General features: G+C 43.0%; 1 protein-coding gene across 3 annotated transcripts in view; it reads left to right on the plus strand.

The window, feature by feature from the left end:
- LOC117236851 overlaps nucleotides 1-18389 on the plus strand; it is a 92520-nt gene that overhangs the window by 15008 nt on the left and 59123 nt on the right. The gene's annotated exons all lie outside the window — the stretch shown is intronic.

The raw sequence follows: 18389 nt of genomic DNA on the forward strand, positions 1-18389 counted from the left end.
ATTTAAATAATGGTTAAATGGTCACATCTTCGGTCGTTTTATCAAGCACAGAAGCATTTGAACAGCTATGAAGCTCATACTACTTGCGTATTAGCTTTGTTCAATTTAGCGTTGATAGAGATATATGTATAATATATGTTTCGAGTATTCGATAATACGTGTCATATCTTCAAAGAAACTATTGTTTCCCATATCATGTTACAATTCTTTTTAATCCTATATACATTCGAAACTTAGTTCAAAACTGTCCCATACTTATCTCTAGTTTACTATTATCAATAATCTGAAATTGAAAGAGGAATAAGGGCTGAAAGGGGAACGGTCAGATCAAAGGGCCAATCTCTGAGACTTCACATCGAACTGAACTTTTCGTTCCATTCTTTTTGCTATTAATATATAAAATCGATTATTCTGTACGGGTACTTAATTTAATACGTAGTAACGCATCAAAGTAGACACGTCATAATCGGTCAGAAGAATTTATGATTACGTCCGAAGTATAAAGGGAATCTTTGAACGCAACCTATCGAGTATGAACGATAAAATATAGAGAAGGGTTAAAGAAGATAATTTGAAAGTTTCGGAAGAAACAAGACAGAAGAAACTAGGGACGAACCTAGCCGATACGTTGTCTTCCTCCATCCATTAAAAGAGCCATGGATTTCTTTTTTGTGGCCCAAGCACAGTCTCGCGAACTTTATTGTCTTGCGGCTCATTTTGTCTCTGGCAAATACCAAGCAGAGCATGTTGTTTTTCTTCTTGGAAGTTGCTGAACAACTTGGTCGGATTTCCCTGGCGGATAAGCGCGTTGCTTGTAAAGTATAAGCGGTTGCAGGCGAAGTCGTTGTCCTAATGCAGTCAAACATACCCGACACTTCTTTTTATTTTCATTCGACTCGAGGCCCGCGTTTCCTTCGTTGCTACCCCTTCCTCACCTCTCTGACCCTTATAAATTCTGGCTCGTACACGATCGTTAAAGCGTAAGAAGAAACGGGTTTTGTTGGCCCGTAGGAGGAAGCCTGCTAGAGGCTTCCATTACCGTTGTAAGACTACGGGCTCAGGGCCGTATTACGCAAGAGGTCCGAAGAACTCGACCAAAATCATGTTATGTGTCCATCCCCCTCCTGTCGAATGGGATCCGGACGAACCCTTCTCTCTTTTCCTGCACGAGTGCGTTCTTCCGATCAGCTCGAAGGATATCGCCGCGTGCGAATCGCAACGTTTTGTAGGGCTTCCGGTGTTTTGCAACACTTTTGTCGAAGGGCGAATCCCCTCGCAGAAGGATCTTGCGAAGATTAACAAGGACGAGTTTGTAAAACGTAATTAACTGGGAAGGATGAGTTGCGGCGACGTACGAAGGAAAATTTAAAAGTGGCACTGTTATATTTTTGTAAGATTCCAAAACGGATGATCGTTAAATCGTTACCAACACTGTGAGAAAGCACGTGGTATTAGGTTGTCCGAAAAGTGTCTTTCTTTTACAAACACGTCTTTTACAACGACGCGTCTTTATACAAACATGAAACCTAATCTGTCGAACGTTGTAATCTTTATCTTGATAGAACAAAATGGATCATACGTAATTCGATAAAATAATACAAAACGGAAAATGTCGTGCATCCATTATTTCCTAATAAAACGAAAGAAACCTTTCGGGCGACCTAACGAAACATCGCTAATGATCATATAGAAGTTCCAGTTTGGAACTTTCTTTCTTGACCACAATTGTGTGTAAAAATGTTCGTTTGAAACATTGTTGTGTATATAGTATATATATGAGATTCCACGAGTCAGAAGGTTGCACAATGTCGATGCTGATATTAAATTGGTGCGTACGAAGATTCCACACGACCATCTTTTGGTAGTAAAAACGTAAGATGTAGCGTTGTAAAAAGAACGACTATATAGTCGAAACAAGATCGCGTTAAAGGAAATTGCGCGTTGCTGATCGGCTGGATCGAAGAATAGTTGTTTGTTAAGGGGTTAATCCGACTCTTGGATGTCATCGCCGGCTGCGTTCCATCCGATCGTATTAATCGCTGACGAGGGTGCGAGGTATCGCGACATAACTGGGCCACGATTAACGATGCCATTCGTTGGAACAATGGGCGGAAGATGCGCGCGATGCCGAAGCGCGAGGGGGCGAACAATCGCATTAAGGAAAAGCAAGATAGTCGGGGCGAGAAGAGCGAAAGCGAAGGAAACAAAAATGAGACGAGCGGTATATCAGTCGTTTCGTTTCCCGGACACTGTAGTTTGCATTTCCCTTTACATATCCAGACACTCTACGCCCACGTTCCATTCCGTCTCCCTGATCCTTTCGTCACTTTCCCTCTTCCTCTCTATCTCTCTCTCTTTCTCTCTCTCTCTCTCTCTTTCCCTTTTCTGTTAATGTTTGCCGAGTACTCGACGCGTGCTTTTCGTTGCCACGCGTGTGCAAAGGTTCGCCCACGAAAGGAAAAAGTAAAGAACAACGCGCGAACGACGCTAAGAGAATGTTAAACGCTCTTTGCACCGTTTAAACTTCAAACGCTGATTACCGCGTTCTAATTCGACGATCAATCGTCGTAAATTTTTCAAATAGTAATACTGTCAGATATAACGATGCAAAATGCAGGGTGAAACGTTGCGAAAGGTACCTAGTTTCTCTTCCTAGTTTCTCCAGATACATAGGTCGAAATGTTGCGAGTGTACAGGTTGTTAACGAAGTGAATATTTTTAAGTAACCGAAGAAAAGCAAAAATGACACCAAAGTTCTTATTTTACTTTACAACTACGACTGGGGTGGACGCGCGTGACTAGCGGGAAAAGAGTGCTGCAGGGAAACTCGAGGAGGATAAGGATGACTCGGTACGAAGATATCGATACCGACGAGGCAAATCTTCTACTCTTTTTCGTGTATTTCGAGCTTATTCGCTATGAATCTGCTAATCGCTTAGCACACATACGTGCTACAGGCTTTTAGCCAGTGCAGTATGTTTCTTCGTACTTGCCAACTTCGAGTATATTCAATCCTTAGGTGCTTTTGACTGTTTCGAGAGACAATGAGGAAGGTCTGGCACGCGATGTCTCTCGTGCCTTCGCATTTGTAAGCTATTGTTCGGAAGATTAGTAGCGTGGAAATTCGAGCGAGTTTCTAGTCTGTTTAGGGAGAGTAAACGGGGATTAGGAGAAGCAAATAGAGATAGAATTTTATCGACTATCGCAGAAGCGTTACTCCATTTCTAGATCTCATCTGTAGCGTGAAAGAGTTAATGGGCGATGTGGAGTAGTTGGTTTGGTAGTCGCGTTAGTTTCGAGAAGAGTAAGCCGCGCGTTATCGACTCGCGCGTACCTGGAAAGGACGACGACCTCAAAACATCGGAGTGTTGCCGGTGTTGAGAAACGATCGATAGTTGTCTCGGCGTTCTATCGCCTTCCAAACACCTGTATCCACGTATTTCCGCTATGGAATAGAAATCTTATCGTTGGCCATTGTTCCGGGCTACTTATCGCCTGCTCTCGCTCTTTTCCAATGCGATGGAATTTCATCGTTGAAATCCCTTTCGAATTCGAGCCGTACTCGTTCGTCACTCCACTCTCCATCGTTAATTCCATTCAGCTCTCATCCAGTTAATTACCTGCACCGATCTTTTGCTTTTCCGTTTACCGCGAAACCGTTACGATTGTTAACCGCGATTACCAGCCCGATGTAACGCGCTCAGGGTACCTTTTGTCTGGGTGCATGTATTGGAAACTCTAGGTGAAAGAAGTGGGTTAAAATTAAGCGCGAAGACGCCTTCCGAGAATCATCCGGCAGACGTCGACCGGGTCTTATAAAGTACGTGACTCGTCGTCGGCGACGACCCAGCCGAATGCAATGTGGAGCGAGCTGGAATACCCGGAACCGAACGGATTGTCTTGTTATTATCGAAAGCGTGCCTCGTTGATCTCCAACCGCGTGAAAAATTGTTACACCAAAGAAAAGGGTGTTGGATGGAACGGTCTTTTCCCATCTTTTTCTCTTTTTTTCCTTGTTACGGTTGAACCTCGGCTCTTAATTCGATTCTTAAGAGAAGAGCTAAAACATTGGAGTTACGGAGATTTTGCTTGATCGAGTTTTCCCAGTAAATGAGACCGACTTGAAAGAAGCTTCGTACAACAGTTAATTCTGCGCAGAGTTCGAGATTGAATTTTAAGACGTCGAACGTTAGGCGATTCGAATCATCATAATTTGTCTTACTCCAAAGTTATTTCAATCATTTTCTCGTTTTTCATATTTCTTGTTAGATCTGAAGTACAAGGTATTTCCTCGTTCTTTCGCTACTCTATGGAAGACTAATCTCGTAATACGCGAGTGTGATTATTCCGTGCAATAGAATCTTTAAATTAAAAAAAAAAAAGAAAAGCTACATGAAACAGCCCTACCTTGTCCTACTATAAAGGAGTATTTCAATCATTTTCTCGTTTTTCTGTCATTTCTTGCCCGACCTGAACTACACCATGTTTCCTTATTTATTCCTTGATGTATGAAAGACTAATGGTGTCTTGCAATATACAACTTTGATTACTCTGTGCGACGTTTAAAATTCAATTTTAAGATGTCGCATCTCGGCTGACTCGAATAACCTTTGCTTGCTACACCGACGTTCGTAGCCAACGAGGCGTCACAATTAAATTCGAAAAACGTCAGCCGGAAGCGAAACACGTAGCAAGAATCGCGGCAAGGACGTGTAGAGCAGCACCTAGTTGGAATGTCGTCCTTCGAGGTAGCCGCGAACGTGTTGTTGGTGTTCGCAGCTGGGTCGCCGCTGCAGCACGCTAACATCCTTCTGCAACGGTCCGAAGATAGCTGCCGCGATTCACCGTGGATTAATGACTTCCTTATGGCATTTGTGTTCGTGTGCTCCCCAGCTGTACACGTGCGCTTGGCTGCAGCCGCGCGAGAATCAAGAACGAGCGGAATTTAGAGTGAGAGTGCATCGCGCTACGGAGAAAGGTATTCGGATTAGATGCGACTTTTCGCGGTTATGGAGGCTGTCGTAACTCGGAGCTTGCCTCATCCGGTTTCCCATGGCGCGCCAGACGCAACGTCGAGCGATATCCTTGATGCCGGTGAAAGGACAAGGACTGATCGAAGGGAGATACAGACAGACGACGAGTATCGGTGCAGGGAGCTCATTGTCGACCGGACCCATTGTTGCCTCGAGCTCCATCCTCTTTGTGTATTTGCTCGATCGCGGGATCAACCCTCCACGCGATTAACAGCGATATCGTGGTATCTAGAATGAGCAGAAACTAGCTGGCAAATGGATGTTTGCGAGAGTTGTCTATAAGTTGGCAAGTTCAGTGGAGCTCTGCAACTACGTATTACTGCGTGTTATATCGCTGTTGATAGGTATATGGATATTTTGCTTGACTTAACGAATCAACGATGTATACCTAAGCAGAAACAGCATGCAGCTATGTCTTTGTAGAATCAGCAGACTATAAGGTTAAGTAAGTCGTTGAAAAATGTAACAGTAAGGCGTTTATTATGTACAGCGATGGACGTAATTTCATATACATATGAACCGTACGTTTCTAATCTGGTATTGTCGTACGGTGGAACGAAGTATACAAAACGTTGTGACGGGTATCGAAAGAATGCGCAGCGTTTTAAGCAACAACAGTACGAACAAAAGATAATTTCATATAAATTTAAATATCGCCGTCTGCATTAACGTTGAAAGTCCTTCTATTAATTTAGAAGGTTCTTCTCAATTTAACCTGTGATCAAAAGGTAAGAGAATTTGGAGATGAAAAGCTTGTCACTGATGAAATGGTTCTGCGAGTTTCATTGTCTGTTAATCGGCTGATTCAATCAGGTCGTTATACTCTGCTATACGTATCTCCTATGCTCGTATCGTGGCCAAGATCGTCGCAGTCTAATTGAAACGCGTCTTATCAAAAATTAGCAGACGTCCAGATACATTTGTCTCTGAATAATAATTTTCAAGATAATCGTAGTTTCGTTTCTCCAGCTGGACAGAGAAGTTTAACTTGTTAACCAGAAATTTATTTGTATCGAAGCGTCTCACTTACGATACGATCTCGGTAAACCAAACAAGAGCATCCTTCAACGACACCGACTATCACCCGCAATTTCTCAACTCGTATCGAAGCTGTGGCGGTGAAGCTCGCAAAGCTTTCCCGACCAGAACACAGGATCCGGTCCGAAGGGGAACAAGATGAACGGCTACTCGTGTCGATGCAATCGTTATCGTAGCTGGCTGAAGGTGTATCGGGTACACTGACAAGATAAAGAGGCTACGTAAACGCGGATTTGCGCTCGGGTTACGGTAGATGGAGGAGCGCGGGTGTGCGTGCGTTCTACTCTCAGAGTGGAGGTTACCGTTTTGCATGAAGAACCGTAATGATCGTAGCTCCGTGTTGCAGGGTGGATACGTCGAGAGGACGATAGCGAAACTCGTATTATCCAATCGTCGGCAATGTTCACGAATGGCGTTTATGGCGACCCTAAGTCGTGACCGATCCTTTGGTGGGAATCCGCCCTGAGATCGACTCTCATACGCCTCGAGAAGGAGTTTTCACGTCTTCCTTCTCCCCTCTCGTCCCTCTCTTTCTCTTTTCTTCTCCCTCTCTCCCTTTGGGAACACCTCGTCCTTTCTCTTCGATCTTCCTCCCGAGCTTTCTCGTCTCGATACACCGTCTCTTTTCCTCTTCTTTTCTCTCGATGCTTCTACGTCGGATCATTGGCTCAGCCGCCCCTCCCGTTTCGCGCAATCCGTGTGTCCTACTAATGGTTGGTAGGTGCGCGCAAACGATCCGACCGATCGGCTCGTGTCGCGGACTGCACGCGAGCGCAACAAGGAATTCGCTGTGCATATTTGGAACACTTGTCTTCAACGGTCGTTCGAGTACAGCTTGCTCGTTCGCTTTGAAGATAGGAATTTAAGAGATACGGTGTAGCGTGGCTGTAACTGTGGCTCTTCTCGTGCTTCCTTAACCGGTAAACGTATTTCTTCTAGTTTGTAATCGCTTTAAGACGAAGTCGCACTTTACAAATTAAATGGGCATCGCGGATGATTCATGTACGGTGAGAGGTGTAAAGATATTTCACCCGTGTTTCATTTCAGGTGACCAAAGCAAACAAAGTAGAGCCAGTCTCGGTACTTTGGACGCGCTGAATGGACGAGTTATGGCCAAAAACGATGTTCGACCAAAACCGTTTTTATCTCTTAACGAAGAGCGAGAAGAGGCGACGTATTTTCGACGGTAGCTGAGCCTCGTGTCGATGAAACGGCAGTCGGTCGACGTGTGTTACGCTTTGCACGAGAGAGGAATTTTCTATTCGCGTCGCTGGCCCTAATAGCACGTTTTCGCGCTGAGACGCCGGCACGTTACGCCAATTCTCCGTGGAATTTCGAAGCACAGTTCTCGGGGATCGTTCCATTCTCTGTCTCGTTGGCTTCCTCGAAATCCAAACGAACTCGAAAGTCGTTTCGGCGGATGGAACTTTCTTAAAATAACGTTGGGTCACTGGCGGGAAAAAGGCGGTGGAAATCGCGAGATCACGATGCTGAGATCCTCGCTCACGAATATTCCTCGCGTGGCGTCAACTTCGTTTAAATATTTAACGAACCGACGAGATGCTTGAAAGGCCTTTTCGACGACGCTGCATCGCCGGAAATAGACGAGACTCCGGGAACCATCGCGAGACTGTTATCAATTAAAGAGCCACTTGATAACTCTTTTCACGTTCTTTGTGGGCTGCTATGGTTTCCTGCGGGAAAATGATAACGCCCGTTGCAACACGCGGTTTCTCCTTTCCTTTTTTGCCATCTTCTCGCGAGTCCTCGTTGAAGGTTGTTCAACTCTCGTATCTCGGGAATTATAGAATTATATAAATTTGATCGATGAGGATCGAGTTATTTAATCTTGTAGCGATAAAACGAAAAGACAAATAATCACCTTTTCCCTGTATATGATAATGAACAAAATTAACTTGAAAAATAAGAACCGCGCGATCGAAAGTAAGCGTTCGAAGTGGAAGCTCACAGCTGTTTCTGTAGTTGCATAAAGGCTTGTCATCCTGGTAATCCTGCTCGTGTTACCTGCAACATTAGTCGATGACAGGTGGAGGAGCGCGGGTTGGTTCATGGTGGCGTTGAAGCTACATCGACGAGAGCAATTAACGTGCCAATTAGCCGAGCGAGGGACCAAGGCGTTTGTGGCAATTAATCCGAAATTGAACGCGTCGACGGCACCGGAAGTCACGTCGATAACCGCGCTTCGTTCCAACGACTCCACCTGATTCCATCTCTTCTCCGCTCCGGTGAAATGTATCGAAAGAGTTTAATCGTCCGTTATACGCGATCCATAAAACTTGTACGCACGTGTGCCACCAAAATTCAAATTCTCAATATCTTTGCCTACACACCACCGCGTGTATCGATGATTTTCGATTCGTCGATCGTTCTAAAAGTACCAGGTTCCTCGAGACGACGGAGAGGGACGAGATCGACGAAATTCAATTTGGAAAATTAATAAACTATCCTTGGCACCGCCTTCCACGGTGAAGAAGAATAAACTCAATAGCAATTATCTCATCCTCGCGTTCGAGACCTTTCCTGTTACAATCGACCTCCGGATGCTTACTCATCGCGAGAACCGTGAACGTCGCGATACCAAGATCGATTCGATTTTATATTTCTCTTTGTGCATTCGTTCGAACCTCGCTATTAACTCCTTTTGTTATCATTACAACGATGACGAGCAAGCTTGTCGATTTATTCGAATAGCTCGTGGGTGGTGCCGGCTCGGTTATATCGGTATAAATGGTATACAGCCGATATACCGGTCATCGATTATCGTCCTACCGGTTTTCTGGATGGTCGTAGCTACGTAACGGTTTAAACGGACGGTGCAGGCTCGCAAGGTTCGGTTAACAGGACCGGTTCGCTGTTTCTCTGCAACCCGTTCCTCGTTTCTTTATGGCACAAGGAGCAGGTGCGCCCTACGATTTTCACACTAAATTTTCTGTACCTAGTAACGCCCTGTCAACGGACCTGCAATTTAAATACGATCGGCCGGATCCTCCAACGCAGCGTTTCCCAACTTTTTCTTAATCGCGACCTCCTTTTACAACGATCGAATATGTAATTTACGATCCGCGTCTTTTATACGAAATTAATTTTTATAGAAGATCGCTGGAAGAGAACGGGATAAGTCACATATCTCGTATCTTGCATAGGAACAATGCTGAAATTCAACGTTATCGATCAATTTTATATTATACGGCAATTTTTTGACTTTGTTTGATTTTGACAGTAGATACACGTATTATATGTCTTCTTCGTCAGTTCGCCTTCTATGACTAGGTCATCGATATTTATACTAATTCGTATTTTCAGAAACGTAATTAAAAAATGTGGAAGCTGGGTAGAAAATTGTTCCACCTACTACGTATTATAACTCGTGCCACGTCTTGAACATTTTATATATCTTCGAATATTATGTGCGTCCTGTGCATTTTTCCACCTTCAGAAAAATCCTCACTGTACTTATCGTGTAATTGTCGACGTACAAAGACGTATAATACGATACATCGTATAAGAATCGAAGATTTTTGGATGATTAGACAGTGACAGGACGCGATGTATTTATATTAGAGAAATTTTACGACGTTCCAATCCTTCGTTAGAAACGGATATACGCATACCATAACCGCTTTCGTAGCTTCGTGGCACGGCTCTCGGAAAAACCGCATAAATACTTCACGGTGACCTAATAGAACGTCGGCGTACAGAGAAAGAGAGAGAGGAAGAGAGAGAGACTCGTTACGCAAATACGCGTGTTCTGACCAATAAGAGAGCGAAAGCTTTTCAAGCGAGCTGGCTGGTTCATCGATAAAGCGTAACTTTAACATAACACGGTGTCGTTGGACTGCAATTATAATACCTTGCGTGGGAGCGATTTTTTCGTATATTTTCCTCCCTTTCTTCCTGTACTCGCGCTTAGACTTCTTTTCTTCTTTTTTCATCACTCAGCGTACGTACGTACGTTCTAACGGGCGGAAATTAGAGAACGAGAGACGCGCGGCTTTGAGAATGTACACGAGAGGCCAGGTGCTTAACTGGAAAACCGCGAAACGGGAAAACGGTGCTTCTTTCTCGTTACCCGCGTCTAATTTGCGGAATGCGAGCCGCGGTATGACGTGGTTACGTGTAAGAAGATTCGCGTTATTTTCTTAGTTCCTGGTCCGCTAGACGATGGTTCACGATATCGTTTGAATATTTAGAAACTCTTTACGAGTGTACTATGTGTGCTACACGGAAGGTCTTGAAATTTCGTCGTAACGAGAACGACAATCATGATTATGTTAAGGAGATGTTCAACGTGTCTGATAATTTGATCTGGAAATTACGAGATACTTATCGCAAACGTACACTTCGCTAAGATCGTCAAAATATTTGAACAGTCGATTATCCGATATATCGGTATGCCACATTGTTCGTGCTGTGTACTAATATCTTTAATTAACTGTATATTCGCAATAAATACGTTGTAATCTTTATACGGTATAGTATAGTATATTTATTAATTTCAGCCGGTCGGCCTTGAAATGGACTTGGCTACATTGTTCTTTATCTCACTCATACGCCGTTCTTGCAACCTACGCCACGATGCGTTCTAGATTCTCCGACTTGGTTGCTCTTATTGCTAATTATCACTACTCTTATCGCAAACTCCTACTACATTGTGTTAGACGATCATTTCAATTTTAATAATCTCTCCATACATTTTCGGATGGATTTCAAATTGCACCAATAAAATCGTAACAGTCCTGTCTCATCTACAATGCAAACGAAATCTAAAAAATTCTTACGTAACGCGCATAATATTTTCGTGCGAATTTTCCATCGTATACTCGAATACTTTCACAAATTTTACAAATTTTCGCGTATAATTACCTTTAATCGATATAATTTCTCGCCTTTTTGTGCCCTTTTCTTTTGTTGCTATCGTTCTATCCTGAACGCCAACTACGTGATCGATTGGCGACAATAATCTCGCGACGCAAACAACAATGATCACGATACGGTATGATGATGGTACTCTGCAGATTTCACACCGATGGATATCACCTATTCAAGTCGATGCATCTTTAGTCGAACTTACTAGACAGTACTTTGGAAATGGTAAAAATACGAAAATGTCTCAACGTCTAATTTCGCGACGGAATCGAAAACTTGTCCGAGAATCGTGGAAAATAGGAGAAAATATTTCCAACGTTAATTTGCATTGCGTATATCACATATAAATAGAAGGAGATGGAAAAGAAGAGACTAGAACTTTTGCATACACCTGAATCCTTCCTTGAAACGAATATGAAAATTCGGAATGCTTTTTCATGAAGTTGTATCACAGGGAACCGAAGAACGTCGCGCAGGGGATTGCAAGGAATTTACGTTGCGAAGGCGGCTCGACCGAGAAACTTGGTAAGGAACGATATGCTGAACTTGGAAGCGGCCGCGAGAACGAAGCACTGGCCCGTGGAAAAACTTTCGAGGTCGGCGAGCATTTCGTTCGAAAGATATTGCTCGTTCAACCCACATTTTATACGATTAACTTTGCTCCTTAAGTATTCCGCCGTTCCCGATCGCTTGGAAAACTTCTTCGGGACAGTCTCCGACGATGTTCCTATCGTCGTCCTGTCGCTCGCTTCCAAACTTTTCTTTCAAAATAGTCGATAGACGTTGGAACCTGATCGAACGACAGATTCCTTATATATTTCTATGATACGTTGTATTATACCGACGTGACTCGTCGTATTAGTGCAAGAAAAATCTGCAAGAAGCTTCTCGGTTTGACTGTTTTATAAATTGACTATGAAAGAAAAATGTATTTAAACGCTCGGAGATTGGTTCAGGTTTATTGGCGAGGGGAAAAACGCGGTCTGGACGGAAACAGAAAAACGCGGAAAACTGTCAAACTCGCGAGCCAGGTAACCACAGTAGGAAATGGTTTTGTCGGCATGAACTGCCGGCATTCCTCGTTAAAGACGACAGACGGTCGATCGTTTGTGGCAAACGAGCATAGAAAAGCCATTCGCGAGGCACATCTTACGGACTAACCGTCGACAGAATAATTTCATGTATTATTTATCGCACATTGCGCGTGATTCTCCGTTTTTATACCGGGTGTCCTCGATAATGAAACTCTTGTGTGGGCTACGGATAGACGCGTGCATGCGAGTATGCGTGCGGTTTCTTGGAGTTTCCTATACAGGATTTAGATTAGAAATCTACAGGGGCCAAAGCAATTACGATAACTGACTGTATTACCGTAACTCTCTCAAATGGATCTAACAAATTTTTCCTCGTACACATCAAATTCTAAATAATCCGGAATAATTGGAATTGCATTTAAACTAGAAATCTGTGGAAGCCAATACATGATTATTACAAATGATTATTATACCGTAACTCTTTCAAGTGGATCTAACAAATTTTCGTACGCGTAAAATTCTAATTATTCAATCAGTTTCCTCCAGTTTCCTACGTTGGATTTACATTAAAAATCTATGCAGGTCAACATATAGTTCTTACGATCGACAAGTTCAACAAATTTTTGTCTCTTACGTATAAAATTCTGATCCATCAATTATTTTCTTCATACTTTAAATTAACTGTCACGTTTCGTACGAAGCCAATAGGTATCCTATCGTAGCTACGTATGGACTACAGTTACGGGAGTATAAAACGAGGGCTGACTGTAATAAAAGAGAAGGAAAAAAGATACAGACGTCGATAGACGATTTATTTTCAAAGAAGTTCGCTTGATTAGTGATTGATGTACCGAGGTCACCCGTTAGGTTCGCAGTGGTGAACCAGTCGTTTCCATCTCGCGTGGGAATATAAAGTTCTCAGTAGTCGTTGTCTAGGCCTAAGCCTCCGATTGCACCGACAATCCATTCCGATGCTTTTTGATGGCGAGCTGCAGCCAGAGAGACAGAAAAATCCACCGACAGCCGAGATCCTTCGCAATAAAATATTTTAACGGTACTTTGTGGGCCAGCGACGTCTTCGAAAGCCGGTCCGTACCCACGATCGATCTTCCTCCCGGTAAAAACGCTTTTCACAGTCATTTCTTTCTGTCGATAAACATTCTTCTCCGCTCGGCTTTCGAACCGCGTCAAACTACTCCACAACCGAGACTACTGCAACCACGTCAAAGTACATCGACGGTGACTTTCAGACGGGCGAGCACTTGTCGAATGCATCAGAGGTGCGAAGCCGAGTTAAAATCTCGAGTATGGCTGCGGTGTATAGCGGATTCTCTTGTGTGTTCTCTTGATCTGTCATTTCGACGAATAAAACGTCTAAAGATTTATATGCATGCCTATTATTCGTAAGAATCTATGTACCATATACATGCGAAATATCACTATCATCGATCATAAGTGTTAGGCCACTTACGAAAATTTCAGGAAACTCGAAAGTTATTAGGAAACTACGAGGACCTTTCAGAATTATCATTTCGTTCGAAACGTTGGATCGTAAAGGACCCATATCATGTTCGATATTATAAGAACAATGTCATTAATTTTTAACAAAATTAATTCTCTCCTTGTCTATCGTGTTATGTCTCGTCTTTTGATCGTCATTTCGATCAGTCGCGATATACATATCGTTGTTATTTTGGGTTGGCAACCAAGTGATTGTGGAATTTGTCAATACTGCCTAATGACAAAATCCGCAATCACTTAGTTGCCAACCCAATACTTCTTTGGTTCCTTGCACGCTATGAATGACTCGACGATGTACAATATCTTCGGATTTCGAGCAGACTTCGTAGAGTGTGCTATTTAATTCGTTTTTATCTTCTCCAAACAGAGTCTAGATTAAAAAACTGTCGAGCAGGAGTCTATTACGTTATGCATGTACATATTTCAGTGCTTTGACACAATGACAGTTAGCGCGAATACGCATTCACCGTGACCGTAGCCTAACACCTAAGACGAGACAGCGACATTTATGAATATTTTTCACGCGCCTTCTTACAGAAGATTTTCATTTTGCGCGTGCTAACGACGAACGAGCAAAACGTGTCCTCGGTGTCCCTTTAACGAGTGTCATTGACCCGGTGGAAAGGTCAGGAAACACGAGAGACGACGTTTTAGCGTAACGCGTCGCACGAGTCGTACCGCACCGATCTCTCGGCTTTTCCGCTTTCAATTTTCTCAGTTGCGCGCGACTTATCGACTCGTGATAGATTCTCGTCGTTTGACGTGTCTTCGTCCATTTACCCGTCACCCATATCGCCTTAAGCTGCGTCCTCACCGAAGCAACAACGGAGGAACGTTGTGATTTCTTGTGTGTCTTGAAAACTTTGCTGCTTGTTTAATGTTTCCCCGTGTTTCTTCCCGTTTCTGTCCTAACGAATGTTGCTGCTCGTTGCTCGTCGCTGTTCGGAGCAGCAAAGTCTACCAGTGAGGTGATTTGGTGTAGAACGTGTAGGGTGTCAAAGAAATACTCAGCGGTGTTTAACAATATATTTATTAACAATTCTCGCTTTCGACTCTTTACATGTAACTCTCGATTGTAACCGACGATTCTCACTTATTGGTTACAACTCAACTGTTTTCTTCATCCGATCCGTTTCTTTTTCTCGCCCCTCAATATCCCCACTACGCACGTATTCGTTAAGCGTATGCGACCGTTGCCACGTACGTCCTTTTCCAAATATTCAGCGGAAGGACCGTAGGGATATGGCTGACTCGTTAGGCCTATCGGCACTTACGCTTCGGTGATATATTTGTATCGACGAAACCGTTGGAAAGTTTTATTGTCGAGTGCCGTTACAACAGAAAAATAAGAAACACGCAGCGAGAGGAACGAATGTCTGCGGTGTATAGTTTATTGCGAGGGAAAAATGTCGCTTTAAAATCGAAAGGAAACAAGGGATATAGAAATATTCCTCCGACTACGTTGCTTCAGAAACGCAAAAAGTGCCTCTGTATTTATATTAAAAATTAGTCGTTGTTGGTTCAGTGAAGAGACAATTTAAAATAGACGATGTTTTCTTTCGTTATTGGAATAAAGATTAATGGCGCCGCATAATACGTACGCTTGCAACAAGCTCGATTATTCTGTGCAAAATTTAAGATGGAATTTTAATACTTTTTTTTTTTTTAAATAACGTTTATTAGACCAAGATACATTTTAATACATTTGGGTATTCACAATAAACCATGAATTTTGATAAGATGTGTTAGGCAAAAGTACCGATACGCGACGGTACGACGTAGCTATACTATGTTATGTGTTTACATTTTTTGTGTTTTAATATATTCTTCGGATTTAAGCCGCTGGGGAGCGGAGCTTTTATGTGATTTTGTTCTTTAGTTGTTTTTTCTGTCCTGAAAACTTGGTCGCAAAACAGGACGTGGAATTTTAACACGTTGAAGCTTAGGTGACTCGAACTACCGTTGCAAAACTGTTACTAAGACCTAGAGCGACAACAGACAGCGAATAGTCGCTCGTTGTTCGTACAGTGAGGACGCAGCTTTAAGGAAACGCGAACCTCTCCCACCTTTTCTCTTTCTTTGTCCGGTCGATCGAACGATTCCGTTCATTTAAATACCGTTATACCGGAGGCGGTATACGTTTCTTCGTCTGGTCCGACCGTTAGAGGCACTTTCGCTGGAACATCTCTCGCGTCGTTTTTGTATCCGCACGAGAGCGTCGTTCATGATCGACGATAAATCGTGCAGACTTTCCTCGCTCGAGAACGACCAATCTCGCACAGCCTCGTTTTCCATTTTCATTTATGTAGTTTCTGTTTGTCTCGCTGACTCGCGATTCGTCGCGCAACGTCGACACGCGTTCCGTTTTATAACGCAGTCTCATCGTATGGATGGACTCCTATAAAGAAGCGTTCTACGAGCACTGGAAGGAGACGAGCAACGCGCAGGCCAATGACGTGTTTAGCCCGAAGGAAACGAACAAATTTCCACTCCATTATAGATTTCTAAAAGGAGCGGGTAATTAGCGCGCTCGTTAAAGAATCTACGCGACTTTCCTTTTAACGGTCCCCTCGTTTGGCAAACATACGGGCCCGATATCAACGTTTTCTTTCGCGTTGTTAAAACATATTTGTTAATCTTATCGAGAGGGAGAAGTTGTCTCGTTCGTCTTTTTCGTCTGTTCGAATATTATATGGAAACGAACGCTATGTATTATATAGCGACTAGCGAAAGTAGTTGAACGTTCATTATAGTAAGTATGTCTTTTTTATATGCAAAACGTTTTGAAACTTCTTTGCTATTTTAACGAGACGATAGGAGTATAATGCCGGACAGTTTCGTGACGTTGTTCGTGTTTCCAGTAATCACAACAGGGAAGCAAGTTGGAGAAGAGCGATAGACGATAAATTGCTTCAAAGGACAGTGTATTAGGTTGTCCGAAAAGTGTCTTTCTTTCGCAAACGTGTTTTTTAACAACGGTGCACCTTCATACAAACGCGAAACCAAGTCTGTGAAATGTCGCGGTGTTTATCTCTATGGTACGAAACGAAGGAGACGATAATCTTGTGATTCGATAAATATTGAAATTCGTAATTTTAACGAAATTGGTCCTCTCGATAGAATCCGGTATTTCTAAAATTCTGAAGCTATTTTCTGTATCACCCTGTATATCGACGATATTACGAAAACGTGGAAATACAAATGTACGCGTGAAATCTACTTGGACACAAAATCCCGTGAACAAAGATCGCAATTCGACTCTGCTGGAAATAAACGTTTCGTCGTACGTCGTGGTCGTTATGATCGTCGTAATTGAGTCGTTTCGAAAGGCGAAGGATAAAACAAAAGAAACGTTTGACGAGGGTGCGTTTCCGCGAGCAAATCTCCGTCGTCCTCTTGGTTACACGACGTGGGTCACCGTGAATTCATTGCCCGACGAGCCATCTACGAGGAAACAATTTCGCGTCATCCTACTCTCGACCACGACGATCCAATTTCCGCCACCATTTTGTCATTAAGTCGAGAAAGGCTGCGCCTCTTTTATATCGGCGACGCCGAGGCGGGAAGGAGAATCTAATTTTCGTTGATTGATACAAAGGATGGTACCCAGCCGCGATAACTCGAGGCGGTCTCGATAGACGACCGGGTTACGCGCGCAAAGTGACACCAGTGACACGGTGTCGGTGAGTCATCCAGTGTGTCGAGTCAACGAAAATTCCGTACGCACTGGCTGATCTTTCTCGAGAGCCGGGCTTCCACTAGCTCGCTAGCTTAACGACCATGGTGACGCCTCTCGTCGAATCGAAGATTATTTTTGGAGCGCGAATTAGTCATTAAGAAAGCATGTTTTCGAATATTTCATCTAGAGAAACTTGCATAAAACCGGATGCCAGGGTGATCTGAGTAACTAATAAATAAAAAAAGCCACTATTTGACAATTATTTTCACCGTATTAAGGCGTTTGTCGATAGAAATCTATTCCAAAAAGTACGTCTATGCACTATGTTGAATTATTACGTTTCTTGTGTCCTTAACCGTTTGAGTCCCAGGAGTCTTTGAAAAAACAGCATCGAAAAATCCCGAAATTGTCTTAATCGATTGTGAAGAGAAACAAACGGCGCAATAATGTTCGTCGTATTTGTTATTTTATGAAATACATCTGTAGCATTATATATGCGTACTATTAGCCTATAAATATTTCAAGTTTAGTTCAATAAAAATTATTGAGAAGATAACAATGAAACACAAAATATCGTCAGTCGTTCGTAGCGTTCAAATGTATCGGAACTCTTCGATACAAAATCTAAACAGCGCGATCGCGCTGTTTGACATCCAAACGGTTAAGTGCCCTGACCTTATTTTCGTTAGTTTTCGAAGGTATGTTACCGCGTTTTGGTCGCCAGGAAATAAGCTAACATCCCAAAATTGATCGCACTGAATTATCATATCTATCGCGATTTCGGAATCTGCGTTATAATAACCTATAAGAAACTGTAAATGCAAAAAACGTGCAAAGCAGCGTATTTTCTCCCCGCGTTAAACCCACCAAAAACTGTTTAGTTTCTATGAGAAGTTTCCTCTCCAAATATTAATGCAAGCAGCACGTTTGCAGAACGTGTGTAACGTTTGCACAAGTGGTTGTTCATTTCCTTTACGGACAACGAAAAGCCGGGGAGCCGTTAATTCAAACGGAGAAAGGCGTCGTGGGTTGCTAAACGATGAACAATAAACGTGACTCACGGGCCGACTGGCCGTTTCCTTTATTCGCGAGTGAACCGTTCCAGAAGCGAACTCTCTCCCTCGACTCGGCCTGCAACTTTTAATTAGTTTGACCTCTGATACGGTCGATACGGGATCTTTAAGAAGACGCTCAATT

The sequence above is a fragment of the Bombus vosnesenskii genome, unplaced genomic scaffold, assembly GCF_011952255.1.
Source record: "Bombus vosnesenskii isolate JDL3184/JDL3185 unplaced genomic scaffold, Bvos_JDL3184-5_v1.1 scf7180000013352, whole genome shotgun sequence".
Classification (NCBI taxonomy): domain Eukaryota; kingdom Metazoa; phylum Arthropoda; class Insecta; order Hymenoptera; family Apidae; genus Bombus; species Bombus vosnesenskii.